The sequence below is a fragment of the Lagenorhynchus albirostris genome, chromosome 1 (assembly GCF_949774975.1).
Source record: "Lagenorhynchus albirostris chromosome 1, mLagAlb1.1, whole genome shotgun sequence".
Classification (NCBI taxonomy): domain Eukaryota; kingdom Metazoa; phylum Chordata; class Mammalia; order Artiodactyla; family Delphinidae; genus Lagenorhynchus; species Lagenorhynchus albirostris.
The window spans coordinates 38,903,328-38,930,627 of NC_083095.1; the positions used below are offsets into that span (position 1 = coordinate 38,903,328).

The 27,300-nt window shown below is 35.5% G+C and overlaps 1 pseudogene; it reads left to right on the forward strand.

The window, feature by feature from the left end:
• LOC132527798 (protein tyrosine phosphatase type IVA 1-like) overlaps positions 1–27,300 on the forward strand; it is a 60,281-nt pseudogene that overhangs the window by 1,552 nt on the left and 31,429 nt on the right.

The window sequence follows — 27,300 nt, forward strand, 5'->3', positions numbered from 1 at the left end:
TAAAATTGAAGTTTTGTGGCAGCCCTGTGTCAAGCAAGTCTAACAGTGCCATTTTTCCAACAGCATTTGCTCACTTTTGTCTCTTTGGTAATACTCACAATATTTCAAACTCTTTCAAAACTATTTTTTTTAAATATCTTTATTGGACTGTAATTGCTTTGCAATGTTCTGTTAGTTTTGCTGTACAACAAAGTGCATCAGCTATACGTATACATATATCCCCATATCCCCTCCCTCTTTAGCCATTATATTCGTTATTGTGATCAATGATCTTTGATGTTACTACTGTAATTGTTTTGGGGTGCCGTGAATTGCAGCCATATGAGATGGTGAACTTTATTGATAAATGTTGTGTGTACTCTGACTACTCTCTCCACTGGCAATTCCCCCATCTCTCTCCCTCTCCTTGGGCCTCCCTATTTTCTGAGACACAACAATATTTAAATTAGGCCAATTAATAACTCTACAGTGGCTTCTAAGTATTCGAGTGAAAGGAAGAGTCACATGTCTCTCACTTTACATCAAACCTACAAGTGATTAAGCTTTGTGAGGAAGGCATGTCAAAAAAAAAAAAAAAAAAAAGGGAGGTTGAAAGATAGGCCTCTTGTGCCAAACTGTTAGCCAGGTTGTGAAGGAAAAGGAAAAGTTCTTGAAGGAAATGAAAAGTGCTATTCCAGTGAACACACGAATGATAAGAAAGAAAGAAAACAGCCTTATCGCTAATGTGGAGAAAGATTTAGTGCTCTGGATAGATCAAACCAGCTGCAATATTCCCTTAAACCAAAGCCTAATATCCAGAATAAAGCCCTAACTCTTTTCAATTCTATGAAGGGAGAGAGGTGAGGAAGCTGCAGGAGAGAAGTTTGAAGCTAGCAGAGGTTGGTTCATGAGGCTTAAGGAAAGAAGTCACCTTATAATGTAAAAGTGCAACGTGAAGCAGCAAGTGCTGAAGTAGAAACTGCAGCAAGTTATCCAGGAGATCTAGCTAAGATCATTAATGAAGGTAGCCACAGTAAACTATAGATATCCAATGTAAACGAAACAGCCTTCTATTAGAAGAAGATGCCACCTAGGACTTTCAAAGCTAGAGAGAAGTCAGTGCCTGGCTTCAAAGCTTCAAAGGACAGGATGCCTCTCTTGTTAGAGGCTAAGGCAGCTGCTGACTTGAAGTTGAAGCCAGTGCGCATTTACCATTCAGAAAATCCTGGGGTCCTTAAGAATTATGCTAAATCTACTCTTCCTGTGTTTTATAAGAACAACAAAGCCTGAATGATAGCATGTCTGTTTGCAACGTGGTTTACTGAATATTTTAAGCCCACTGTGGAGATCCACTTCTCAGAAAGAAATATCTGTCTTAAAATATTACTAGTCACTGACAATCCACCTGGTCACCCAAGAGCTCTGATGCAGATATACAAAGAAACTAATCTTGTTTTCATGCCTGCTAACAAAACATCCATTCTGCAGCCCTTGGATAAAGGAGTAAGTTTGACTTTTAAGTCTTATTCTTTAAGAAATACATTTTGTAAGGCTATAGCTGCTAAAGATAGTTATTGCTCTGATGGATATGGCAAAATAAATTGAAAACCTTCTAGAAAGTATTCACCATTTTAGATGTCTTTAAGAATATTCCTAATTCATAGAAAGAGTCTAAATATCAACATTAGTAGGAGTTTGGAAGAAGTCGATTCCAACCCTTATGGATGACTTTGAGGGGTTCAAGACTTCAGTGGAGGAAGTCATTGCAGATGTGGTGGAAATAGCAAGAGAACTAGAATTAGAAGTGGAGCCTGAAGATGCGACTGAATTGCTGCAGTCTCATGATAAAACTTGAATAGATGAGAAGTTGCTTCTTATGGATGAGCAAAGAAAGTGGTTTCTTGAAATGGAATCTACTCCTGGTGAAGACACTGTGGAGACTTGAAATGACAACAAAGGATTTAGGATACAAATAAGTTGGTAAAGCAGTGGCAGAGTCTGAGAGGATTTGACTTTGATTTTGAAAGAAGATCTGCCATGGGTAAAATGCTATCAAACATCATTGCAATGCTACAGAGAAATTATTCCCGAAAGGAAGAGTCAATGGATGTGGTAAACTTCATTGGTGTCTTATTTTAAGAAATTACCAAAGCCACCCCAACCTTCAGCAACCAACAGCCAACACCCTGATTTGTCAGTAACCATCAATGTTGAGGCAAGATCCTCCACCAGCAAAAAGATTATGACTCACTGAAGGCTCAGATGATGGTTGACAATTTTTAGCAGTAAATTATTTTTTGATTAAGTTTGTACATTGTTTTCTAAGACATAGTGCTATTGAACACTTAACAGACTATAGTATAGTGTAGGCATAACATTTATATGCACTGAAAAACTAAAAAATTTGTGTGACTCACTTTATTGAGGTATTCACTATTGTGGTCGTCTGGAACCAACCCATAATATCTCCAAATTATGCCTGACCAGACAATGCTCTAAGGTCGTAAAATTATCCATCTTGTTATGATGATGTTGATGGTGGTTAAAATAAAGCATTGAAGAAGGTGCCAGAGTGTTTAGCAAGAAACACATAAATAAAAAGAAAATTAAGAAAAACCAGCTTTATCTAAGAACAGAGTAAAAATGCAAATACATATAGATCTTTTTAACACAAAATTTTTGTTAACAAGGTACAATGGAGAGGGAATATCTAGTCTCTATAATGAAATAAAATGAAAATTGAAGAAGCCATAAGTACAAGCCAAATATTGTTGTAGGACAGAGGGCACTATATAACCATAGCAAGTGAGGTTTTGGTAAAGGAATAGTCGATTTGAAAATGGGAAATGCTCACTTTCTTGGTGCACTGGATTAGTTAGTCTTCAATCTCAGTAGTCTAGACCAATGCTGCTCAACATATGGTCTGTGAATTGATAAAGGCCACCAACTCTGTTGCAGATCTGCAAAAAGATAAGTACTATAAGTGAGTGTAAGCATTTATATTTTTTATAGTAATTTGACATTACTGTGACATCCAAAGGCATGATAAATGGATTTGCCTTTTTGAATAAGATTAGACCAGTTCAGCTGTTGAATTCGTGGTATGATTTTCATATGGTGAGAGGTGCCTACTACTATGCCTTATAAGACAATATAGTGAGATGTGATGTTTTAAGGTGTATGTCGTCGCTATTTCAAAAGATTTCAGAATATAAGAAAATATAAGCTTTTATGTTTATAACAATATTCTATGCTTTTGATCAATCAAAAATTTTTTTTTCTAAATTTAATATTTATAACTCCTAACAAAATTAAGGAAGCCAGTTTTGAATTATTTATTTTAAAATATAACTTACATGTGGCTAAACAAGCTTCATCATACTCTTTGTCAAGCAAAGACACCCTTTTTCCTAACATGGCAATAGTAATGAAACAAATGATAAAAATGGAAGTGATTCTGAAAAAATACAAAAAAAATTCATGCAGGTTATATTTAATTTTGTTTTGTAAACATATTTGATGATGAAGTGAGAAAACCACAGAGTATTATTTGCAGAGATATACTATCTAATGAAACCATTAAAACCTAATTGGAATTTTCAAACAAACCATTACAAATAAATTCACCTGAAAATAATAATTTGAAAGGAAGAATATTGAATTATAAAGTCAACAGAAGACGTTTATTATGTTATATGTGAATATGAATAATCTAAAAGGCACTCTTTCAGTGAACAAATATAGCTTTTATAATTATTTTCATTTTTTAAAATTGTATGTTCTGATTACACTTTTGAAGGTGATTCTATGTCTATTGAATCTAATAAAGATCAGGATTTTATATTGTATTTATTTCATTTTAATATTAATACATTTTTATTGTATGCTAAGTTATATTGGTCTACAATGGATATAAACCACACACAAACAAAAAATTAAAAATATTCACAAATAGTTTAAGAAGCTCTTCTCTAGGCAGCCTATATTTTAGCCTAGTGTTTCTCAGACTTTAAAGTGCATGCGAATCACCTGGGGATCTTGCTAAACTGAGCATTCTGATTCAGTATATTCATAAGACCTGGTATTCTGCATTCTAAAAGGTTTCCAGATGATGCTAATGCTGCTGGTCCATATATCACAGTTTGAGTATCAAGCCATTATAATTTTCTCTTATATGCTCTCCCACTTTACTAACACTGATGAGTATGCGTATGCCCCCCACCCCCACAAAGAGAACAGGAAGCCAGTAGCTATAATGGAAGTTTTGAATGTGGATATCTTAATTTGACTTGGTAAAGAAATATTATCAGGAGATATCTGGAGTTTTCTTATAGGGGTAATGATTCTATGCAGATACCCTAAAGGAAACACTCTTACACACTTTTTTCAGGCAAAAAGGGTATGCTCTGTCCAGATACACCAGTGCTCTTTCACCTGTGAACCTCTGACTTAAGTGCTGGCCCCTCTTGACCTGAAGAGGGAATCTCAGCACCCCTGGAGACTGCTGGCTGCCTCTGTAAATAACTCCCTCAAGGGTGAGATTGTGGCACATAATCTTATTGGTTCAAGTGCTGGAACTAAACAACAATTTTAAAAAGGGGGATGGGGTTGTATTTCTTGTTAACAAGACTAAACATAAAATAAGAGGCAGGTCCATGGCATGAATGACAGCTTCCCTGGCCTTCACTATTATAACATGTGATATCCACAAAATATGGTAAAGGGGGCGTACAGATTCCAGTAACAGCAATGTGGAATGCTGAGACTAAACCTCTAGCAGATACAGCAGAAAGAGATACCAGATATAAAATCGAGGTCAAACATATAACATCACCCAACTGTATGAAGGCACTGGATAGTGATCAAAATCAGGTAGAAACTGGATGGGAATCTTCCTCTGAGAGACAGGAAAGATAAGATCCTGGCAATATTTGTAAATTTAAAACTTTTTTGTCTGATTCATACCCCAATCTTCCCATGGCTCAAGACATCAGAAAACTGTTCAGGGTGTCAGAAAACTTGAGCTTTACTAGCTTTATATATCAGAAGACAACGTTTGAGACTGGTAGAACAAAAATTAAGGGGCAGAGAATCTAGGAAGGAGGAGGTCCCACAGATGGAAGCCCCCAAATCTGCATGTAAAATGTGAAATCACTGAAATTTTTGGCTAATCGAGAAACTGTGCAATTGCAGAGGAGACACCAGTGTCTACAGTAACTTGAAGGTGGAAGAACTGATCAGAGATTTCAACTGCTGATCTAAACAAGAAAGCTGAATTTGAAGTTTGACCTAGTTGAGTTAATTGTAGGGTAGAATAAGAATTAATCTCGAGACAAAGATAACTAAATTCAGAATCTCTACAATGTATCCATCATAAACTTTAGTATCCACCTTAAAAAAAAAACAAACTAAACATGTGAAAGAACAGAAAAAATTGACTCATACAGAAATAAAAAAGTCTGGGCACCCAGTGTTAGACAAGATAAATTAACAACAGTGCACCCTATTCATTCAGAAATTTAAAACTAAAACCCTGAAAGAAATAAAAAAACTATCACAAGTCTTTGAAAGTGGGAAAAGGAAGTCAAATTGGCTGGAACCTTGAGACTCAATGGATAATGTTTCAGTGAGTTTCCTAGGATAAGCATATATTTGTCTCCTGGTAACTAAAGCAGCTTGCAACTCAGAAACAACAATCAATGCAGACAAAATTAGCCTCAAGGAAAGCCCACACCCTAGCCAAGGGCTGAGAAGAGGACTGACCTACAGAAGAGTACCCTTTGGACTACCAGACCTATTATAGGCAAGTTCTACAGAAGGAGTTGGACCCCACCCTCACACCAATGGGGTTTTCAGAGACTGTGGGACAGAGCCTTGCCAATCATGAAACCCATCTTTAAATATAATGCTATAGATGGGTTTTCTAAAAAAGCATTATAAAAATATAACCTGTAAGTACTAATCAAAAGAAATCTTCAGTGGTTTTATTAACATCAGATTAGTGGACTTCAGGGCAAACAAAATTATCAGGGCTAAACGTGGCAGTTCACCAAGAAGACAAAACAATCCTGAATGATGGTGCACAAAATAAAGATCTTTGAAATGTGTATAGCACATGTATTTATGTAATATACATAAAAACTGAAAGAACTGAGAGAAGAAATTAAAAATACCCTTAAAATTTAAGAAGACTGAAATCATTTCAAGTGCCTTTTCCAAACACAAAAGTATGAAACTAGAAATCAATAACAGGAGGAAAACTGGAAAATTCACAAGTATGTGGAAATTAAACAATACAATCCTGAACAACCAAATTGTCAAAGATGAACTCAAAAGGGAAATCAAAAAATATCTTGAAACAAATAAAAATGGAAACACAAAATATCAAAGCTTATGGGATACAGCAAAAGCAGTGGTAAGAGGGAAGCTGACAGTGATAAGTGAGCACATTAAAAAAAATCTCAAATAAACAACCTAACTTTATGCCTTAAGGAACTAAAAAGAAGAAAAAACTAAGTCCAAAGTTAGAAGAAAGGAGATAACATAGATTAGAGAAGAAATAAGTAAAAAGCTCAATAAAATTAAAAGTTGGTTTTTGAAAAGAGAAACAAAATTGACAAACCTTTAGCTAGACTTTTAAAAAAAGACAGTCAGGACTCAAAATTAGGAATGGAAGCGGAGACATTACAACTGATATTACAAAAATGCAAAGGGTCATAAGAAATTACTATGAACAATTATATGCCAACAAACTGGATAACCTAGAAGAAATGGATAAATTCCTAGAAAACATATAACTTATCAGTATGAAATAATAAAGAAATAAAAAATCTAAACAGATCAGTAATGGATAAAGATATTGAATCAGTAATCAAGAACTTCCCAGCAAATAAAAGCCCAGGACCAGATAGTGAATTCTACCAAACATTTAAAAGAAGAATTAATGCCAATCTTACTCAAACTCATCCAAAATATTGAAGAGGAGGGAGTACTTCCAAACTTATTTTATGAGGCCAACATTACCCTGATATCAATGCTAGATAGTGATATTGAAAGAAAAGAAAACTATAAGCCAGTATTCTTGATGAATATAGATATAATAATTCTCAATAAAATACTGCCAAACTATATTAAACAGTACTGTAAATCCTAGCCAGAGTAATTAGGCAAGAAAAAAGGCATCCAAATTGAAAAGAAAGAGGTAAAATAGTCTGCTGGTGACATGATCTTGTACATAGAAAAAGCCTAAACTCCACCAAAAAATTGTTAGAACTAATCAATGAATTCAGTGAAGTTGTAGGATACCAGATAAATATACAAAAATCCGTTGCATTTCTATAAACTAATTATGAACCATTTGAAAAAGAAATTTAAAAATCTCATTTACAATGACATCAAAAATAATAAACTATTTAGGAATAAACTTAATCAAGGAAGTGAAAGATTTATACACTGAAAATTATAAGATATTGATGAAAGAAACTGAAGACACAAATAAACAGAAAGATAGCCCATGTTCATGGATCAGAAGAGTTAATATTGTTATGATGTTCATACTACTCAAAGCCATACATATATTCAATGCAATCCCTATGAAAATTCCAATGACATTTTTACAGAAATAGAAAACACAATCAAAAAATTCATGTGGAATCACCAAAGACCACAAATTGACAAAGCAACCTTGAGAAAGAACAAAGCTGGAGGCATCCTATTTCCTGATTTAAAAGTATATTACAAAGCTATAGTCATCAAAACAGTATGGTATTGACAAAAAACCAGATACATAGACCAATGTAACAGAACTTAGAGCCCCAAAATAGACCCTCACATATACAACCTACTAATATTTGCCAAGGGAACCAGGAATATACAATGGGGAAAGGATAGTCTCTTCAATAACTGGTGTTGCTAAAACTAGATAATCACATGCAGAAGAATAAATTTGGATGACAATCTTACACCACTAACAAAAATTAAATTGAAATGGATTAAAGATTTAAATATAAGACCTGCACTGCAAAATTCCTAGAAGGAAACATAGGAGAAAATATCCTTCATACTGGTCTAGGCAACTTTTTTTTTTTTTGATTTAAGCACAAGCAACAAAAACAAAAAGAAATAAGTTGGGCTACATCAAACTAAAAAAGCTTCTGCACAGCAAAAACAAACAAACAAGAAACAAACAAAATCAAAAAAACAAAAAATCAACCTACAGAATGGGAGAAAATATTTGCAAACTATCTATCTGACAGGGGTTACTAATATCCAAAATATATAAGGAATTTATATAACTCACTAGTTTAAAAAAATCTGATTTAAAAATGGACAGAAGACATTTTCCCAAAGACAACATACTGGCCACACAAATGGTCAACAGAAACATAAAAAGTTGTTCAACATTGCTAATCCTCAGGGAAATGCAAATCAAAACCACAGTGAGATATCACCTTACACCTGTTAGAATGACTATTATTAAAGAGACAGGCAATAACAAGTGTTGGTGAGGATGTGGAGAAAAGGAATTCTCATGCAGTGTTGGTGGGAATGTAAATTGGTGAAGCCACTATGAAAAACAGTAAGATGTTCCTCATAAATTACAAACAGAACTACAGTAGGATCCATTAATCCCACTTTTGTTTATATATGCAAAGAAAATGTAATCAGGATCTCAAAGAGATATCTGCATTCTCATGTTCATTGCAGTATTATTTGTAATAGCCAAGATATGGAAACAACCTAAGTGTCTCCTATGGATTAATGGATAAAGAAGATATGGTATATATACACAATGGAATATTCAGTCATAAAAATAATTAAATCCTGCCATTGTGCCTTATGCTAAGTGAAATGCCAGAGGAAGACAAATAATGTATGATCTTACTTATATGTAGAATCTAAAGACATCAAATTCATGAAAACAGAGAGTAGATTGATGGTTGCCAGGGTCTGGGTTGTGGGTAATGGGGAGACATTGATCAAAGTGTATAGACTTTCAGCTACAAGAGAAATAAGTTCCAGGGATCTAATGTACAGCATGGTGACTATAGTTAACAATACTATATTCTACACTTGAAAGTTGCTGTACATGTCGATCTTAAATGTTTCACCTTTTAATAACAACCCAAAGATGTGAGGTCAAGGCTGTGTTGACTAATTTTTTACATTTACTAATTTTTAATGTTTACCTTATTGTGGTAAACATTTTTCAATTTAGATGTATCAAATCATTATATTGTACACCTCAAATTCATATGATGTTATTTGATGATTATATCTCAATAAAGCTGGGAAAAAAATCAGTCAATATACTCTACATCTTATAGTCCAAGGAAGGAAACACTCATCATATTATCAGATGCAGAGAAATATTTGAATCCCCATTTATGATAAAAACTCTCAATAAAACAAGAAGAGAGAGGAACTTCTTCAAACTGATAAAAAGCATGAACAAAAATCCTACATCTGTCATCCTACTTAAAGGTAGAAGACTGAATGCTTTCCCCATAAGATCAGGAACAAGGTAGAATGACTACTCTCACCATTTCTATTCAGCATGGTATCAGAAGTCCTAACAAGTGCAATAAGTCAAGATATGGAAATAAAATGCATATATAGTATAAAAAAAGAAATAAACACTTTTCCAATTTGCACATGTTAAGAAATTTAAGATATCACAGTCTACAAATAATCTGGAATTTATAAATGATTTAGCAAGGTCAAAGGATGCAAGGTCAATACACACAAAAAATCAATCATATTTCTATACATTAGTAATGAAAATATTGTTAACTAAAATTAAAAACACAATACCATTTGAAATAGTACTCTTAAGATATATAATACTTATATATAAATCTAACAAAACAAGTACAAGACCTATATGTTGAAAACTGAAAGTAGATTAAAATAAATGGTGACAAGTACTGAGTTCATAGGTTGGAATAATCAGCAATGTAAATAAACAATTCTCCCTAAATTAACTATAGACTTAATGTAAGCTCAATCAAAGTCCCAGCAGAATTTGTGCTACCTATAAATAAGCTGATTCTAACATTTAAATGGAAGGGCAAATATATTAGAATAGCTAAAACAATTTTGAAAGAGGACAAAGTTGGAGGAATCATACTGCTTAATTTTAAAACCTTAACATAAACCTACAATACCCCCAACATGGGTATATTGATGAAGGGAAAGATACTGAGATCATGGTCCAGAAATAGACCCTTACACATATGGATATTTGGGGGTGTTTTTTTAAGTTACACAGGAAATTAAATGTAGAAATGATGGTCTTTTCAACATATGGTGTTGGAATAATTGCACATCCATATGCAAAACAATGAATCTCAATCTAAATATCATGCCTTGTACAAAAATTAACTGAAAATGGATCATAGATCAAATGTAGAATTACACATTTTTTAGAAGAAACCATAGGAGAATATCTTTGTGACCAAGGTTACATCAAAGAGTTTGTAGACATGATACTAAAGCACAATAAAAAATAATAAATTGGACTTTGCAAAATTTAAAACCTCTGATCACCAAAGTTCATCATGAAGAAAATATACAGGCAAGTCACAGACTGAGAGAATATATTTGTGAAACATATATCCGAAAATATCCTGGTATTCAAGATAAAGAACTCCTACAATATAATACTAAAAACATAAGAAAAAATTGGCAAAGATTTGAACAAACACTTCATAAAAGTATGCACGTAAAAAAATGGTCAGTGTCATTAATTTACATCAGGAAAGTGAACGCTAAAATCACAATGAAACACGACTACATATCAACTAGAATGGCTGAAAGAAAAATCCTGTCTAGAAATATTATTTGTATTTTATTGTATAGCCAAAAACTGAAGAGTCCAAGTGTTCATCAATAGGATATGGATAAACAAACTGTAATATAGACATTCAGTTGGATAATACTTAACAGTAAAAGGAACAAACTATTGTCTTATGCAAAAATATCGGTGAATGTCAAAAACATTGAGTAAAGAGGCATTACACAAGAGTATAGATTGTACGATTTCATTTATATGAAATTCTAGAACAAGCAAAACTAATCACTGTTAAAAATATATATAAGAACAGAACTTGCCTCTAGGAAACGGGAGGGACTGAGAAAGGTCAGGACGAAACTTTCTAGGATATTCTATAATGTATCTTAAAAGGGATAGCAGTTAGATAAACCCTGTTTACAAAACTTATAGAATAGTACACTTAAAAGTATTCATTTCCTTGTATGTAAATTTTATCTCAAAAGAAAAAGAAATGTGAATGAAGATGGAACTTAGGTTAGTGTGAACACATTGAAGTACTATGGGATACCTGCACTGATGTTTCACTTACTTGGAAACATATCAAAAATTAGATGGACTTATGTGTGGGCAGACAGATAAATAGGTGGACTGGTATGTAATAAATAAATTACAGTGTATAATGTCAAATATAGAATCTAAGGGTTATGTATATGGTTTTCATTGTAATATTCTTTAAACTAATTTTTTTTACATTTGAACATTTAATATTAATTATTGGAGGAAATACTATTCATCAAGCTTTATTATACAATGAAACTACATTACAAAAGAAGAGCTAAGTTCTGAGGGGATTGTTAGAACACCTATCAGGGAAGACCTTTCTGTAACATGGGGAAATATTAAAGTGGCAGGCAATATTACTGCATTGTACACCTCAAGGGGAGACTTGTGCAACATGGCAGCCCATACAGAGGAGCTAGATTAGGGAAGGTAGGAAGGTACCATAAACCATTCACACTCCCATATTTTTGTACCACTAGGTAAGAATTTTTATTTCCATAAGCATAATGCCATGGGTTCAGAACAATACCTTTTTATAAATTTGACCAAAAAGTCAATTTCTGTTTGCCCATTTTTAAAAATTCAGAGTTTCAGATGAGTTTTACTAGAAGGGCAGAAATTCATATATGTAGCTAAAATTATTTATTTATGTATAGACATTTATAATTCTTTTAGTTCAATGCATATATATCATACAATGAGAAATAACTGAATAAAATAACACATTTATTTTTTACATTATTTTGCAATCATCCTGAACACTTGAATTTAGCATTAAGTAAAAATGGTTTATAACCAATGCATTATTGGATCAGCAGTTTTAAAAAGATATATTTACAACCTTCCAGAAAAAGTGAATCCTCAAATTGATAATGACATATTTCCTTGTGCTTGTTGACAGGATTTCTGTTCACTGCTTTCTTTCTTAGATGTAAGTACATGTACCTTCAGACTCGAAAGCATGCATCAACAACATCCTTTCATGAATAATACATTAACAAGCTTTCAGATGTTTATAGTCATCTCTCCCACTTAAAAGTGAGAAGAGAAGGATCAACTAATTTGTAGAAGGCAAAATTTCTGGGCTCTCTACTGACTCACTTTGTGAATTCATCCTTCCAAGCCTGTCTCTGGTTATACAATGTAATGACATATACTACCTACATTACTATTGAGTACAAAGCTTTAAAACAAAAAACTTGGCTTCAGGGATGCTTTTGTCTTCAGAGAAACCTAAGTCTGTTGCACAAAGTGATAAAGTTTTTCAAAGATGTCTATCAATATTTATGTGCACTTGCTGTAAGGTAGGGTGTATGTTATAGAAACCTGCTATATTGTACAAATAAAGTGCATGAAACAGCAACATAGCACATTTACAGAGCAATACATGTATAGGGTTATACAAAAATACAAATCTGTACAGAAAAATATATTGACATTAATTTTTTTAATTTATATTTTTCTTGTCTCCCCGCTCCGCCCCCAGTTTCATGCTAAGTGGGCTACGGAGAAGCCCAATTGCAAGGAATAACTTGAAATGAAAGGCCTCACCAAGCCTGGCCTCCCTGGAATTAATTATACCAGAAGGCAACTGATTCATGGGACAGAGTGAAGCACAGTGGAAAGGAAAGGGCAACCTATGAGGCAAAGTGAACAAAGATTAGGAGTGTTCAAAATGGAGGGCTTCTCTTTAGTGGGGTACATAAACTCACGTTCCCCAAAACTCTTACAATCCAGGATGAGGTATCTGAATTCTGTGAAACAGGCTACCAAAGATCCAGTGAGGGAATTGCATGAGGAAGTGATTGTGCTGTAAGATATCCCCCTGGAGGTCACAGATACTTAGGTTCCCTGCACAATGCAGAGGAGTCGGAGACCACTGATCTCAGCCCAAGCTCAGCCCAGAAAATTTTCACAAAGAAGTTATAAGTTCAGTATTGCTTTAACTTCTCTAGTCTCCTACCTATTTCCTTTTCCCTCATATCACCATGGATTTAACATTAACACGGGGACAAGAAGATAATGATGACCTTATTCAGAATTTTATTTATTTAGAAACTGTTAAATGCTTCTATTCACTGTGCACTTGATTAAGTGATGGAGACATGATTGTGAGCAAAAAAGAAGCTCGATCCATGCTTTCATGGAGCTTTCTGGGAGTGGGAGAGAGATTAATAATAAAATCTTGCTAATAAATAATTACAAATTTAGATTGTCCAAAGGAAAAGACATTATTCTATGGCAGTGAATTACAGGGAACCTGATTGAGCCCATGGTAGTATTAAGTGACCAGATAAGTTACTAAAGGTGAGATTTGAGGATGGATAAGGATTAATGAGGTGAGGGCTAGTGGGGAGAAGTATTGAACAAAATATATTAAAGTTCTAGAGCAGGAGAGAGCATGGTTCACTGAGAAACTGAGAAAGACCACAGTTGTTAGAGAAAAGATATAAAGAAAACCTGGCACAGAGTGGAGAGGTATCTAATATCTATACCATTAGATCATTTTGACCTTGCTGAAGATTGAAGTCTTTGTCCTAAGGTCAATGGACAGCCCTTGAAATGTTTTAAAAGATAATGGATGCATCATGATTTTTGATTTCTGTTTTGAAAAGATCACACCTACTGTAATTCAGAGAATGAATTGTGATGGGGAAGGCTGTCAGAATAAAAACTGAATTACTAGTTAGTAGGTTCTATAATAATCCCAGCAAGAGAGGATGATGTCCAGGACTAGGGGACAGTGGATAGAGCCGAGTGGAATGGATTGGGAGTTAGTTGGGAGATTAAGCTGGACCAGTTTTAGAAATCAGTGCATGATAGCAAATGAGGGAGAGAGCAATATTACAAATGCCCTCCAGATTTCTGGTTTTCACTTGGATGATTTGTGGAGACTTTCATTAGTACAAAGAATAGTAGAAAAGGTCTTATTAGATTTGGGGTGGAGGAGAATCAATTGACTTCCATCCTGAGTACTTTGAATTTGAAGTACCTATGTGACATCCAATAAGAGACATTAGTAGATGTTAGACATATATGTTCCAGAGCCAAAGATATACTTTGGGAGCCATTCGTGTAGGGGGAGCATTTGGAATCATGGGTTGGGAGAAATTGCCTAAGGAGTCTCCATAGAGTGAAATGAGAATGCAGCCAAGAACCCATGCTTGAGGAACTACAACATTTGATGCCTGAGTGAAGGAGGGCAATCCTGCAAAAGAAACTACAAAGGGAGCCTGTGAAAGAAAGAAGGAAATCTAGGAGAATGTGGAATGATTAAGATCAAAAGAAGTTTCAAGAAGGAGAGAGCAATCAACTGCGTCAAATACTCCTACCAAATCAGATACAATAAGCAATTCATTAAACTGGCCTTTTGAGGAAGATAGAGGTCATCCGTGATGTTTGAAAGAACTGCTTTGGTGAATTGATAGGGGGGTGGATTGGGGAATAAGTATAAAATAAGAAAGTGAGACAGAAAATATGTACATATTTTCTGTACATATTTTCTGATCTTCTCCCCTGTGAAGGGGAGATCAGTGAGGCCATAGGAGGAGGATTTGTGATTGAAGGAAGGTTTCACTGTGAGACCTGTACATGTTTTATGTAACCAGCAGAAGGATCACTACAAAAGAGACAAGGGATAGTGGAGTGAAATTCCTGAGAAGGGCAGAAAGGGTCATATCTAAAGCACCAGTGGAAGAAGTGGATTTAGGTAGGAAAAGGGACTCATCTGATGAAATAGGAAAAAAAAAAGTAAGAGATGATGAGGACAGATGTACGTAGGTTTGTTGGTTTGGAGGCAGTGAGCTGGCGAAGTTTCCATCTGATAGCTTCAGTTTTCCAAGTGATGTATGAACTGAGGCTATCTGTCAAGAAGAGGAAAAAGCTGGAGAGATGGTATACAATTCTGAAAAGAATAGAGAATGGTGTTACTGTTGAGAGTGGAGCAATGAGTTGATCAGAACAACATAGTAGGACAGCATGGCATTACCAAGCATTTATTCGGGATGGTTATTGTGATTTTGAAAAGAAGCTAATAGCCCTGTTCTGAGACTTTCTTAGCAGAGGACTGGTCTTATTCTCTGAAAGACCATTGTATACCCTCCACACACTAAGCCAAAACCATTCTCCTTGGCTTTCTCTTCCTTATGTTACAAAAATCATCATCACCATCATCATCCTAAATGGCATATATCCAGTGAATAGGAAAAGAACATGCCTCATTCTTCTCCTTTTATGACACGTATCTTATTCACTGGGATCATCCCTCCCCTAGCTCAGAAGCCTTCAGACATTAGCAAAGGCATTCTAAAGTGGTTATGGCATAGACACTCCTACATTTTTTGGCTTTGCCCTTTTTATCCCCTCTCACACATCTTCTCTCCTTTTCCAGATAATTGCTTTTCATGGTCATTCTCTTATTTCCTCACTCCTGAAAGAAATGATAAGAAAGCCATTATGTAAATTGTGATTTTTGGAAGGTTACTTTAATTTAAGGAGATAATGTCCTAGCAGGCAAGGTTGGGGGTTGGGTGGCAGGGAGGAAGACCCAAATGTTTTCCCATCAGATTTCAGTCAAGTTCACTCTAAACGTTAGGTCTTCTTATGCTGCTTTATATCCAGTTTCTGCAGTACTACAGCTCTGCAACATTTTAAAAGTAAGTCTTAAAAATCCTACAACACAGGTAAAATGCAAAAAAAAAAAAAAAAAGAGAGAGAGAAAAAACACAAAAAAATTAAATAAAATGCCCTTTTAAGTTCTAAGTTGTTAAAGGTAATTAACTGGCTACAACCCAGTTCTCCAGTCCATAATCCTTAGCCTTTGAAAGAGTTGATTTTTTTAGAAGACTTTAATTTTGCTTCTCTCCTCACAAGTGCCGAAATCAGAGAAAAACACAGGGAATAGAGTAAAGGAAGAGTCTAATTTCTGAGAATATATCACTTTTAAAAAACATTTTGAAAACAATATTTAAAAGGTTTGTAATGAACTATTTTATACATATAAAGAATTATACATAACATACATTGTGCAAAGAATTTAAAACCTGAACATTCATGAACATACCACAGCTAAAAAACTAGAGCATTCTGTCCTTTTTCACTGCCATCTCTGAAGATATCTTCAGAGAAAAGGAAAAAGAAAGATTAAAAGAAATGGAATTACCTCAAACCAACTCCTGCCCACATGAAGGTGACCTCAATTACCCAAGGAAGCTCTCAGCTTAACCTCCAAAATATGGCAGTCTTCTTAAATTACACGCCTGAGACAGAACCCTGGGGAAAGAACCAACCTCAGAAGATGGGCCCCTTGAAGCTGAAGAAAGCACTGAGACACTCAGCCCCACCATTTTTCAGATCTTAAACAACTTGGTAAATAATAAATTTCAGGTGAGACTCAACAGAAACTGTCCCTTGATGCTGGTCCTGCCAAAAGAAGCCAGGATGAAGTGCTGTGTTAATGACTTTAACATACTCCCTGAAGAATGCTGTGTTTATTGCTGCCCAACCTATGACATATCTTCTTTCCTATTAAATGAGAATGAAAACATGTCAGAATTTAATAAAAGTTTGTCTTTACCTATAAACAATTCTAAACCAAATGAAACAACAGTCCTACTCTGGCAGATGTTACTTAAGCTCTTCAGAGATGTTAACCCCAAAGTCCTCACAAGCCAACTTCCAAAAGGAAAGTTTGTATTTCAGTTGCTCATGTAGGACTGAATCATTGAGCCTCAAATTAAAACATGCCTCAGGCGACAAGAGAATTTTTGTGTTGCTAGTCTCTCTACTGCCTGACTGTAATGTGGTATATGTCAGAAGCTTCTTGAATATCCAGACTGCACGTTTCAACTAAGTAATTAATGCTATCAAAGTGTGGTTTCTTTTCTCTCCAGTAATTCTTCTAAAGTCTGATTTTTTTGCCAGACTGAAGCACTTTTCACAGGGTCTAGCGTTGAGGTAGCTGGAAGGTGAAATTGCTAATGCTCATACTGATGCAATAAAAGACTGTCTTAGAATTCAAAGGAACATGTAATGGACATTGAGATTTTATTAAAACTCCTTATAAACAATAAATTAATGTATAAATATTAGACATTAAACTTAACTGTTTATAAAAACTTGAGCATTGAAAAGATTCTACTCTTCCATATTTTCACTCCTTTGAAAAATAAAACCTAAAACCTTTATATGAACAGAAAGACAACATGATGTGAGAACTGCAACAGAAATTGCTCTGTATCAGGATTTAGAAGATGAGAATCTGTGTGGTCAAAACCAGTTTCTTCACTGAAAGAATAGGGAAAATAATTCCTGCCTGCTATACTGTATGGCTCAAAGAAGATCACCATAGTATGTAAAAATGCTTTGACCACTGCAAAAATACAACATACATGTGACCTATTAGACTTCTCTTTTCCATTTTTATGCCTTAACTTTTGTCCTCATCAGTTAAATTAATTCTTATTGTAATAACTTGATTTAAGTGGCTTGAAGATACTTCTTCAAATGTAATCTCATTTCTGAATAAATAAGCAGGAAAAGAAATTGTTATTAAATATTTATAGGAAGGAAAATGGATATATGTGTATATGTATGTATATCTATGTATACACATACAAACATACTATAGGTATACTGGTAGAGATGGTGTATTAGTCAGGGTTCTCCAGAGAAAAAGAACAATGGGGAATAGATGGAAAGATAGAAAGATGGATGAACGGATGGATAGATAGATGAGTCTGAGAAATCTCCTGATCTTCTGTCTGCAATCTGGAGACCCAGGAGACCTGGCAGTGTAATTCCAGTCTGAGTCCAAAGGCCTGAGAACCAGAGGAGACAGTGGTGTAAATCCTAGTCCAAACGTAGGTGAGGACTGATACCCTAGATCAAATGGACAGGCAGAAAGGGAACAAATCCTCCCTTGCTCTGCTTTTTGTTCTATTCAGGCCTTTAACAGATTGGATGATACCCACCCACATTGGGGAGGGCAAGTACCTTCACAGACACACCAGAAATAATGTTTAATCTGGGCACCCCATGACCCAGTCAAGCTGATACGTAAAATTAACCATCACAGATAGAAGCACCTATTAGTTATCAGGTTTTTCTCTTCCCCTAATCGGCTTCTACCTTCATCCTTGTTGACTTAACCAGATCTCCTTACATAAATTTCATTCAGCCTCATTTCTAATCCTTTATTCCTTATTACAGCTGGATCAGGCTTGTGCTTGGCCATCCCTTCAAACTGCTGTACTTTTTACTCACTGGATTTGTAGGCTTACTTCTCACCCACCTCAATATCTTCTGCATTTTTAAACATTCTATCTTGCCATGGCCAACCATATAATCTGTCCTCTTATGTGCTCCCCTTACTCTTCTTAGATCCTCTCCCTCACAACTTTATTCTTCAGGTTTCTGTCTCCAGGTCTCCAGGACACACATTCTCTTGTGTCCTCACTCCTAAAAACATCACTTTTGCCTCTGCTTCCCATTCAACATACTCTCCCATGCTAAACTAATGTCACAAAAAGTCATGTCTGTTCACTCTCTCCATTCTTTTTTCTTTACTCCTCAACCTTAGGAAGTTTTAATTTGGCCATTACATTGTCTCTGAATCTTCTCTGCCAATGGTCACCAATGCCTACAAATCATCAGGACCAACTCCTGCTTTTTGTACTCCATCCAACTTGGCTTCCCTAAAGCCTGGACCACTCCTGCCTCTTCTTGCCTTTTTGGTTCACTGTGCCTCCTCCCTTGATGCTTCCACTTCTTAAGCTATTAAACACGGATATTTCACATGGTCCCCTCCTTAGTAATTGCTATATTTTCCTTTTCTGGACACCTTCATCCACTGCTATAAACCCCAAATTTAAATTTGATGCAGAGGACTCCCAGATCTACGTTACTAACCTTGGCTTCTCTTGACCTGAGTTCAGAGTTTCCAACAGTTATCAGGACATCTTCACATCTAACCAAAAACTCAATCTACTAACAACCAATACTAATTCTATTTCTTCAGTGTTGCTGATTTCTCTTTCCTCCCTCATCCCTATTGCCATTGTACTCACTTGAGGACCCGTTACTTTTTGTTTGGACTATTGTGACAGCCTTTAAATCAATCCTATCTCTCTGTCCCCACTATAGCCACAGGCTTTATCTTCCTAGAGCACTGTTGTGATCATGACCCACTCCTGCTCAAACACTGCTAATGTTTCCTGATTTGCTACAAAAATAAAGCCCGCATTCTTTAGCATGATATTTGTGGTCACTCACTTCATTTTTATCTCCCATTAAAATCTTCCCTTCCCCCACCCCCACTTCTACCCTCAAACGAGAATACTAGTTGTCATTCCCCAAATTTTGTAGTCTCTGGGCCTTCATTGCTTCTATTGGTCCTTCTGCCAGAATATTCCACCCTAATTTATTGTTTATATCCAGATACAGGTTCAACTACGATGCCATTAAGTCATTCCCTAATTGCTCGAGTTGGGTTTTATTTTCCTCTGTTCTGTGCTTATAGGACATTTTTACCATGAAAGCATAATTGTGACTTGAATTTCACTGTCTATATGTCTACTTTCTTCAGCAGATTCTCATCATTAAATTCCTCCACAGCACACATACTTTGTGCAAAATAGTAATTTGATAACTGTATTTGAGTTTGAAATGTTTCTCATGGAAAGATTTTTATATCCCTGAGCAGTACCACCAAATGACCTTAATCAACAGTAACAGCTGCCTGTTAGCGTGCGTGTAGAAATGCTAAATGCTGAATTCAAACTTTTTTTGGTTACGGCACATCAAAATTTCCTTAACTTACAAAGTTCTTTACTTTTTTCAGGAGCATGTTAGCATTGCTGTTAATATTAGTAATTGCTCAACAAATACTTGTGGGATGAATGTCAAATGAATATATTGGTATAGATGTTCATTGTTTTTAGTTTTTAGAAAGTGAAAAATTATATTGCCTAAGAGAGGCTTAAAAGGAAACTTTCAGCTCAAGTTCTAGAGGAGGCAGCTCCTTTTACACCTGACTAATAAAGTGCTGCAGGGCTGGCTTCCAAGACCTGTTTTCCTTATCCACAGGGCAGCTACTCACCAGAGAATGGCTTCATTTCCTCACAGCTGTCATCTTTTAACCTTATTTTTGAAATCAGATCTATGGAAAAAAAAACACCTGCTTTTCGAGCAGGTGCATGGGGACATGCTTTAGTGAGAACCAGCAGGAGTGGCTTCCCAATGCCATCATTTCACGTAGATTAGCCAAGACTACAGAGTGGTGCCCTCACCTTTCAGGTACCATTTAATCCAGAGTGTGCATTTCAGAGCCAGTCCATTGTAGCAGTCACTGTGACATCTCATATCTGCTTAATTACCAGGCTGAAAATGCACCGTATTTTGAGTTTCTGGTTAAGTCCAAGTCGTTTTTCTTCCAGCCACACACTGCTTGACAGCAAGGAAACATTTCATTAGCAATAAGAATGACTTTCATTTTTTTCCTTTCATTTTCAGCTTTTTGAAGAATTCCTTAAATGAAAATGCTAGCAAAACTTGATTTTCATTTCAACTCATTGTCACTTTGATTTATTCTCTAAGCAACCAATGGATGGGAACATAGAGCAAGCAATAAAAATGGCATTTTTCTTCTTCTTCTTTTTTAAAGAACACTCTCATTTTTGCTCAAGGAAGCTTCTTCTCCAATAAGCCAAAGTATTGATCTGTTGAGTAGATCTGAAATTAAAGTTACCCATGACAAGAGGATTTTACCTGTCTTACTACTAAGAGATTTCTTTTTCTATTGAGAGTCGATATATGTGTGTATCTGTGTGTGTTTCATAGGTGGGTATAAGTGTGTGTATATATGTATATATTTACACACTAAAACATATTCACACTATTTCATACTAAGACAGATTTCAAATAAACTAAGTTAAAATAAGACAAAAATATTTATCTGATTCACCCTATTTTTAATTCTTCTCACAGCCCTTATTTATTATTCACTGAAGATCTTTACAAATCGGAGATGAAGAAGTACCAAATAGGAGTTAAGAACAATCTTGGAAGTTAGACAGATCTAGGTTAAAATTCTGATTGCATTATTTCCTAGCTCTAAGGTCTTGGACATTTTGCTGCTATCTCAGAATCAGTTGCTTGATCTATAAGAGAGGAATAATTTTATTTATTGCATGGCATTTTTATGAGAATTATGTGGTAACATATTTAAAGCATTAACATCAAGCCTAGAACACAGGGGTAGCCAGAAGTGATAATGATTATATTTAATCAAAGCACTGTCATGTGAAATTGGAAAAATGAATGAATAACATGCATCCAGTATAGATGGAGTCACCATCCTCGTCCCAACTACCCTCTTACTGAGTGGGCTTCTCAATTCCTGAGACTGACCAATAGCAGAGTAGCTGCTCTACTCTGAGCATTAGGGTCATAGACAGTCAAGTTGTCCAAGAGCTTAAAGATCATTTAGCTCAAACACCTGTCTACTCTCTTCTATTTAAACATAAAATAAACTTTTCTCAATTGAAGATTTGTCATTCAATCATTAGAGTTAGGTTTTAAAAATAAAAGTAAGAGATCATGAAGAAACCTAAGAATTTGTCCTGATTTCTTCTTTTCCAGCACCTCTATCTTCCATCCAACAGCTACTACTATTAGCTATCCCTCCAAAATGCATTGATAACCTTTCTCATCAATTCTACTGCTACCATTCTAGACAAGGCTACAACTGTCTCTCATCTGTGCTTCTGCAACAGGCCCCTAACTAATATTTCTTTTTCCAGTTTTGTCTCCCTATAGTCCATCTAACTACACAGCAGTAGAGTGATATTTTTAGAAAATAATTCAGAACATGGCAACGTTTTTTTTTTTTTGATTGAAGGTTAGGTGATGTATAATATAATATAAATTACAGGTGTACAATATAGTGATTCACAATTTTAAAGGTTATGCTCCATTTAGAGCTATTATAAAATATTTGCTATATTCCCCCTGCTGTATAATATATCCTTGTAGCTTATTTTATACATAACAGTTTGTACCTCTTAGTCTCCTACCCCTATGTTGCCCTGCCCCACTGCCCCTCCCCACTGGTAACCACTAGTTTGTTCTCTATATCTGTGAGTCTGCTTCTTTTTTGTTATATTCACTAGTTTGTTGTATTTTTTAGATTTCATTTCACACATTTGTCTCTCTCTATTCGACTTATTACACTTAGCATAATACCCTCCAAATCCAACCATGTTGCTGCAAATGGCAAAATTTCATTCTTCTTTATGGCTGAGTGGTATTCCATTGTATATACATATATACCACATCTTCTTTATCCATTCATCTGTTGATAGACATTTAGGCTGCTTTTATATACTGGCAATTGTAAATAATGCTGCTATGAACATCGGGGTCCATGTATCTTTTTGAATTAGTGAGGTTTTTTTCCAGATATATACCCAGGTGTAGAATTGCTGGGTCATATGGCAGTTCTATTTTTAGTTTTCTGAGAAGCCTCCATTTTGTTTTCTATGGTGGCTGCACCAATTTACATTCCTGCCAACACTGTACAAGGGTTCCCTTTTCTCCACATCCTCGCCCACATTTATTATTTGTGTTCTTGCTGATGATAGCCATTCTGACAGGTGTGAGTTGATGTCTCAGTGTGGTTTTGACTTGCATTTCCCTGATGATTAGCGATGTTGAGCATCTTTTCATGTGCCTATTGGCCATCTGCATTTCTTCTTTGGAAAAATGTCTACTCAGGTCTTCTGCCCATTTCTTAATCTGTTTTTTTTTTGATGTTGAGTTGTATGAACTGCTTATATGTGTTGGATGTTAGCCCCTTATTGGTCATATCATTTGCAAATATTTTCTCCCATTCAGTACATTGTCTTTTTGTTTGTTGATGGTTTCCTTTGATGTGCAAAGTCTTTTAAGTTCAATTACATGGCATTTGCTTATTTTTGTTTTTATTTCTTTGCTTTAGGAGATGGTTCCAAAAAATATTGCTACAATTTATGTCAAAGAGTGTTCTGCCTATGTTTTCCTCAAGAAGTTTTGTGATATCCAATCTTACATTTAGGTCTTTAATTCATTTTGAGTTTATTTCTGTGTATGGTGTTAGAGAATGTTCTAATGTCATTCTTTTACACGTAGCTGTCCAGTTTTCCCAGCACCACTTATTAAAGAGACTGTCTTTTCTCCATTGTATATTCTTGCCTCCTTTGTTGTAGATTAATTGACCTTGAGTGCATGGGTTTATTTATGGGCTGTCTATTCTGTTCCCTTCATCTATTTTTCTGTTTTTGTGACAGTACCATACTGTTTTGATGACCATAACTTTGTAGTATAGTCTGAAGTCAGGGAGCCTGCTTCCTCCAGCTCTGTTCCTCTCCTCAAGATGTTTTGGTTATTTGGGGTTCTTTGTGTTTCCATACAAATTTTAAAATTATTTGTTCTAATTCTGTGAAAAATGTCCTTGGTATATTCATAGGGATTGCATTGAATCTGTAGATTGCCTTTGGTAATGTAAACATTTTAACAAAATTTATTCTTCCATTCCAAGAATACAGTATATCTTTCCATCTGTTTGTGTCGTCTTCAATTTCTTTCATCATTGTCTTATAGTTTTCCAGGTATAGGTCTTTTACCTCCTTAGGTAAGTTTATTCCTAGGTATTTTATTCTTTTTGATGTGACAGTACATGGGATTTTTTCCTTAATTTCTCTTTCTGATAGTTTGTTGCTAGTATATAGAAACACAATAGATTTCTGTATATTAATATTGTATCCTGCAACTTTACCAAATTCATTGATGAACTCTAGTAGTTTTTTGGTGGTGTCTTTAGCGTTTTCTATGCACAGTGTCAAGACTATGGCAAACTCTTAACTGCAAGCTTCTAATAACTTTCTGTGGTACTTAGAGTAAAATCCATACCCTGACCATAGCTTACCAGGTCCTATGAGATTAAACATCTGCCCCCCTCATTCTTATTTGTCCCATTGTATGCTTCATTCACCTAATCTAAACATTCAACTTTTGGGGACTTCCCTGGTGGTCCAGTAATTAAGACTCCACCTTCCAGTGCAGGGGATGCAGGTTTGATCCTTGGTCAGGGAACTAAGATCCCACATGCCGCAGGTCAACTAAGCCTGGGCACAGTAACTACTGAGCCCACGCACTCTGGAGCCCGCACACCACAACTACAGAGTCTATGCATTCTGGAGCCTGTGTGCCACAACTAGAGAGCACACATGCTGCAACTATTGAGCCCGCATGCTCTGGAGCCTGTGCGCCACAACTGGATGAGAAGCCTGTGTACCACAACTAGAGAGAAGCCCATGCGCTGCAGTGAAAGATCCCGTGTGCCACAACTAAGACCCTACACTGCCAAAAATAAATAAATATTAAAAAAAGAGAAAAACAGCTCACCTTTTTAACTTATCAACTCTGCTCCTTACATAGGCCTAGCTTATTTCTGACTGATCTTTCTTGACTATCAATTTAAAGTTCTCTTACAATTTCAGTCTCTATCATATTACTCTATTTTATATTCTTTATCTTGTTTATATCTTTTTATTTATCTTTCTTTCTTGCAGAATGTAAGCTCTTGTTCCCCAACTGTGACCTCAGCACTTGCAGCAGTACCTGGAACAGACAGTGCTTAAATATTTGTTCAATTAATGAATATGTAAATGCTTTACATTTTAATTAATACTTTCCTAAATCCCTCAAAGATAAACATTATATTTCATCCACCTATGGATCTCTAGCTGCTGTGGTCCCTGCTCTCATGAAACATATTCTGTGGAGGAGATAGAATGTAAATGAGTGAACAAATGAGGTAACTTTCAGATGGTGAGAAGTACTAGGGAGAACATAGTTTCCTAGGGCTGCTTTTACAAAGTACCAAAAACTGGGTGGCTAAGAACAGCAGAAATGTATTGCCTCACAGTCCTGGTAGCCAGAAGCCCATACTGAAGGTGGCTTGTGGCAGCATAATTCCAATCTTAACCTGGTATTTTCCCTGTGTTAACATAGGGAAACATAGTTAACTTTCCTTATATACTTGTACTCTCTTCTCAATTAATTTGTAAACATTTCAAGGCGAAAGACCAGGTTGATGGTCTCACATTCCATGTATGTGATGTTCAGACTTAATATATAGCTAGAAGTAAATGGGCCCATTTTATTAGAGAGCAGTCAGCAATAGTAGGAATGAACTTGTTATTCTTATTAGAGTGAATAGATCTTTTAAAATCTCATGCATTCCTACTGTTAACTGACCCCAGAGGAAGCTGGAAATAAATTGTTTATTAAGGGAAATAACATTTTATGGCCCAGAAGTTTGCCTTAAACATATCTTAGCATATAAATTTAGATATTAGGAATAGTCACAGTGGTATACACAGAAAAGACTTGTCAAATGGAGCTATAATACAGATATCAAAAAATAAAAACTTCTCAAAAGGACATTCCGTACCTTCAACCTTTCTTTCACCTCTCAGTTAACTAACCTGATAATGGGGTTCTGCTATGTCAGTAATTAGAGCTATATTGGAGTAATAAGCCTGCCGTCTGTTTCCCTACCATTTCACTGCATTTAATATGCTATTGCTGATGTTTGGCTTTATAACTCTTTGGAATGACCTTTACCAAAGATGCGGGACTGAGAAGATGGCACAGTGAGGACTTTTAAGTTTAGAAACTCACCCTAAGTGTCTGAGAATAGAATTCCAGTTTTACTTTAGGCTCTCCTGTGACAGTCTTCAGAAGACAGCACATTAGCCACAGAGTTATGCTGTGCTATGGAGTGATTTCCTGCACATCCTAATCAAGGTACTTAAACTCTGAACTCAAACAGCATTGTCAGTTGATAGTTCTACCAGTTGTACATAAGTCTGGAAACTTAGATAATTTTTTTTCTGTATGCATGCATTTACAGTTAGAAAATGTCTTTCATGACATTCTATATATTTGATTATGTTTTCCAGACTTTATGGACCCTCTGTTTTCTCTTGGGATTTTTCTGGACTCTCCAGAAAGTTGTAGAGATATAGGATCTTCTTAAGGAAAATTGACATTTTTGGTACAATTTTACTTCTAAGAGTTTCTATAGTGTTTGTTGAATCCTCAATGTCTACTGTCTTTCTCGAGGAATTTTGGCAATATACATCAAAAGCTTTAGTGTTTTGCATCCTATGAATTAATAATTCTATCTTTAGAAATTTATCATAAAGACATAATCATGAATGTGAATAAAGACTTAACTGTGTAAATGTTCATCAAAGCTCTGCTTGTAAGAGGGGAAGCATAAGTGGTATTTTGCTGCAAGGCACAGAAAATCATATTAATAGTGTGGAAATAGTCTACTCCTAGTTTGATTTTGCAATCCGATTGAGAAACTAGGCTCTTTCTATCCTTCTTCTCTGCCATCCTCATTGGGCAGCATTTTTTTAGTCCTCTTTCTGTTGGCCATAAAATTATGGCCACAGATCCAAGCAGCAACCTGGAGAAAATGAAGTAAATGATAAGTAAAGCTCTCCATTCATCATGGGGAGGGGTGATATTTCCCAGAAGTCTCCCTGTCTCAGTAGATTTGCCCCTACCTGTCATTGGCCAGAAGTGGGTCATATGGCAAATTCTAGATGCAAGGAGGCTGGGAAAGTAGGTACCTGGAAAAAGAGATTGAATTTCCATGATTTATATGGAACACTCTTCAATCATTTCCTAGGGGATAAATACACTGCAACCCCAAGAAAAATCGGGGTTAAATTGACAGGAAAAGGAGAAAATATGGCCATTGGGTAGGTACTAACATTCTTGCCACTCATGTGTGAAATAATTAGGTATAGGTGCAATGAAACTTTCAAAGTTATGTTATAAATTTACTTCATACCATGGAAAGTAATTGTTAACTTATAAATATTACAGTTCTGTGTACTTTGGAAGATTAAAAAAAATTCCTGGACTCAAAA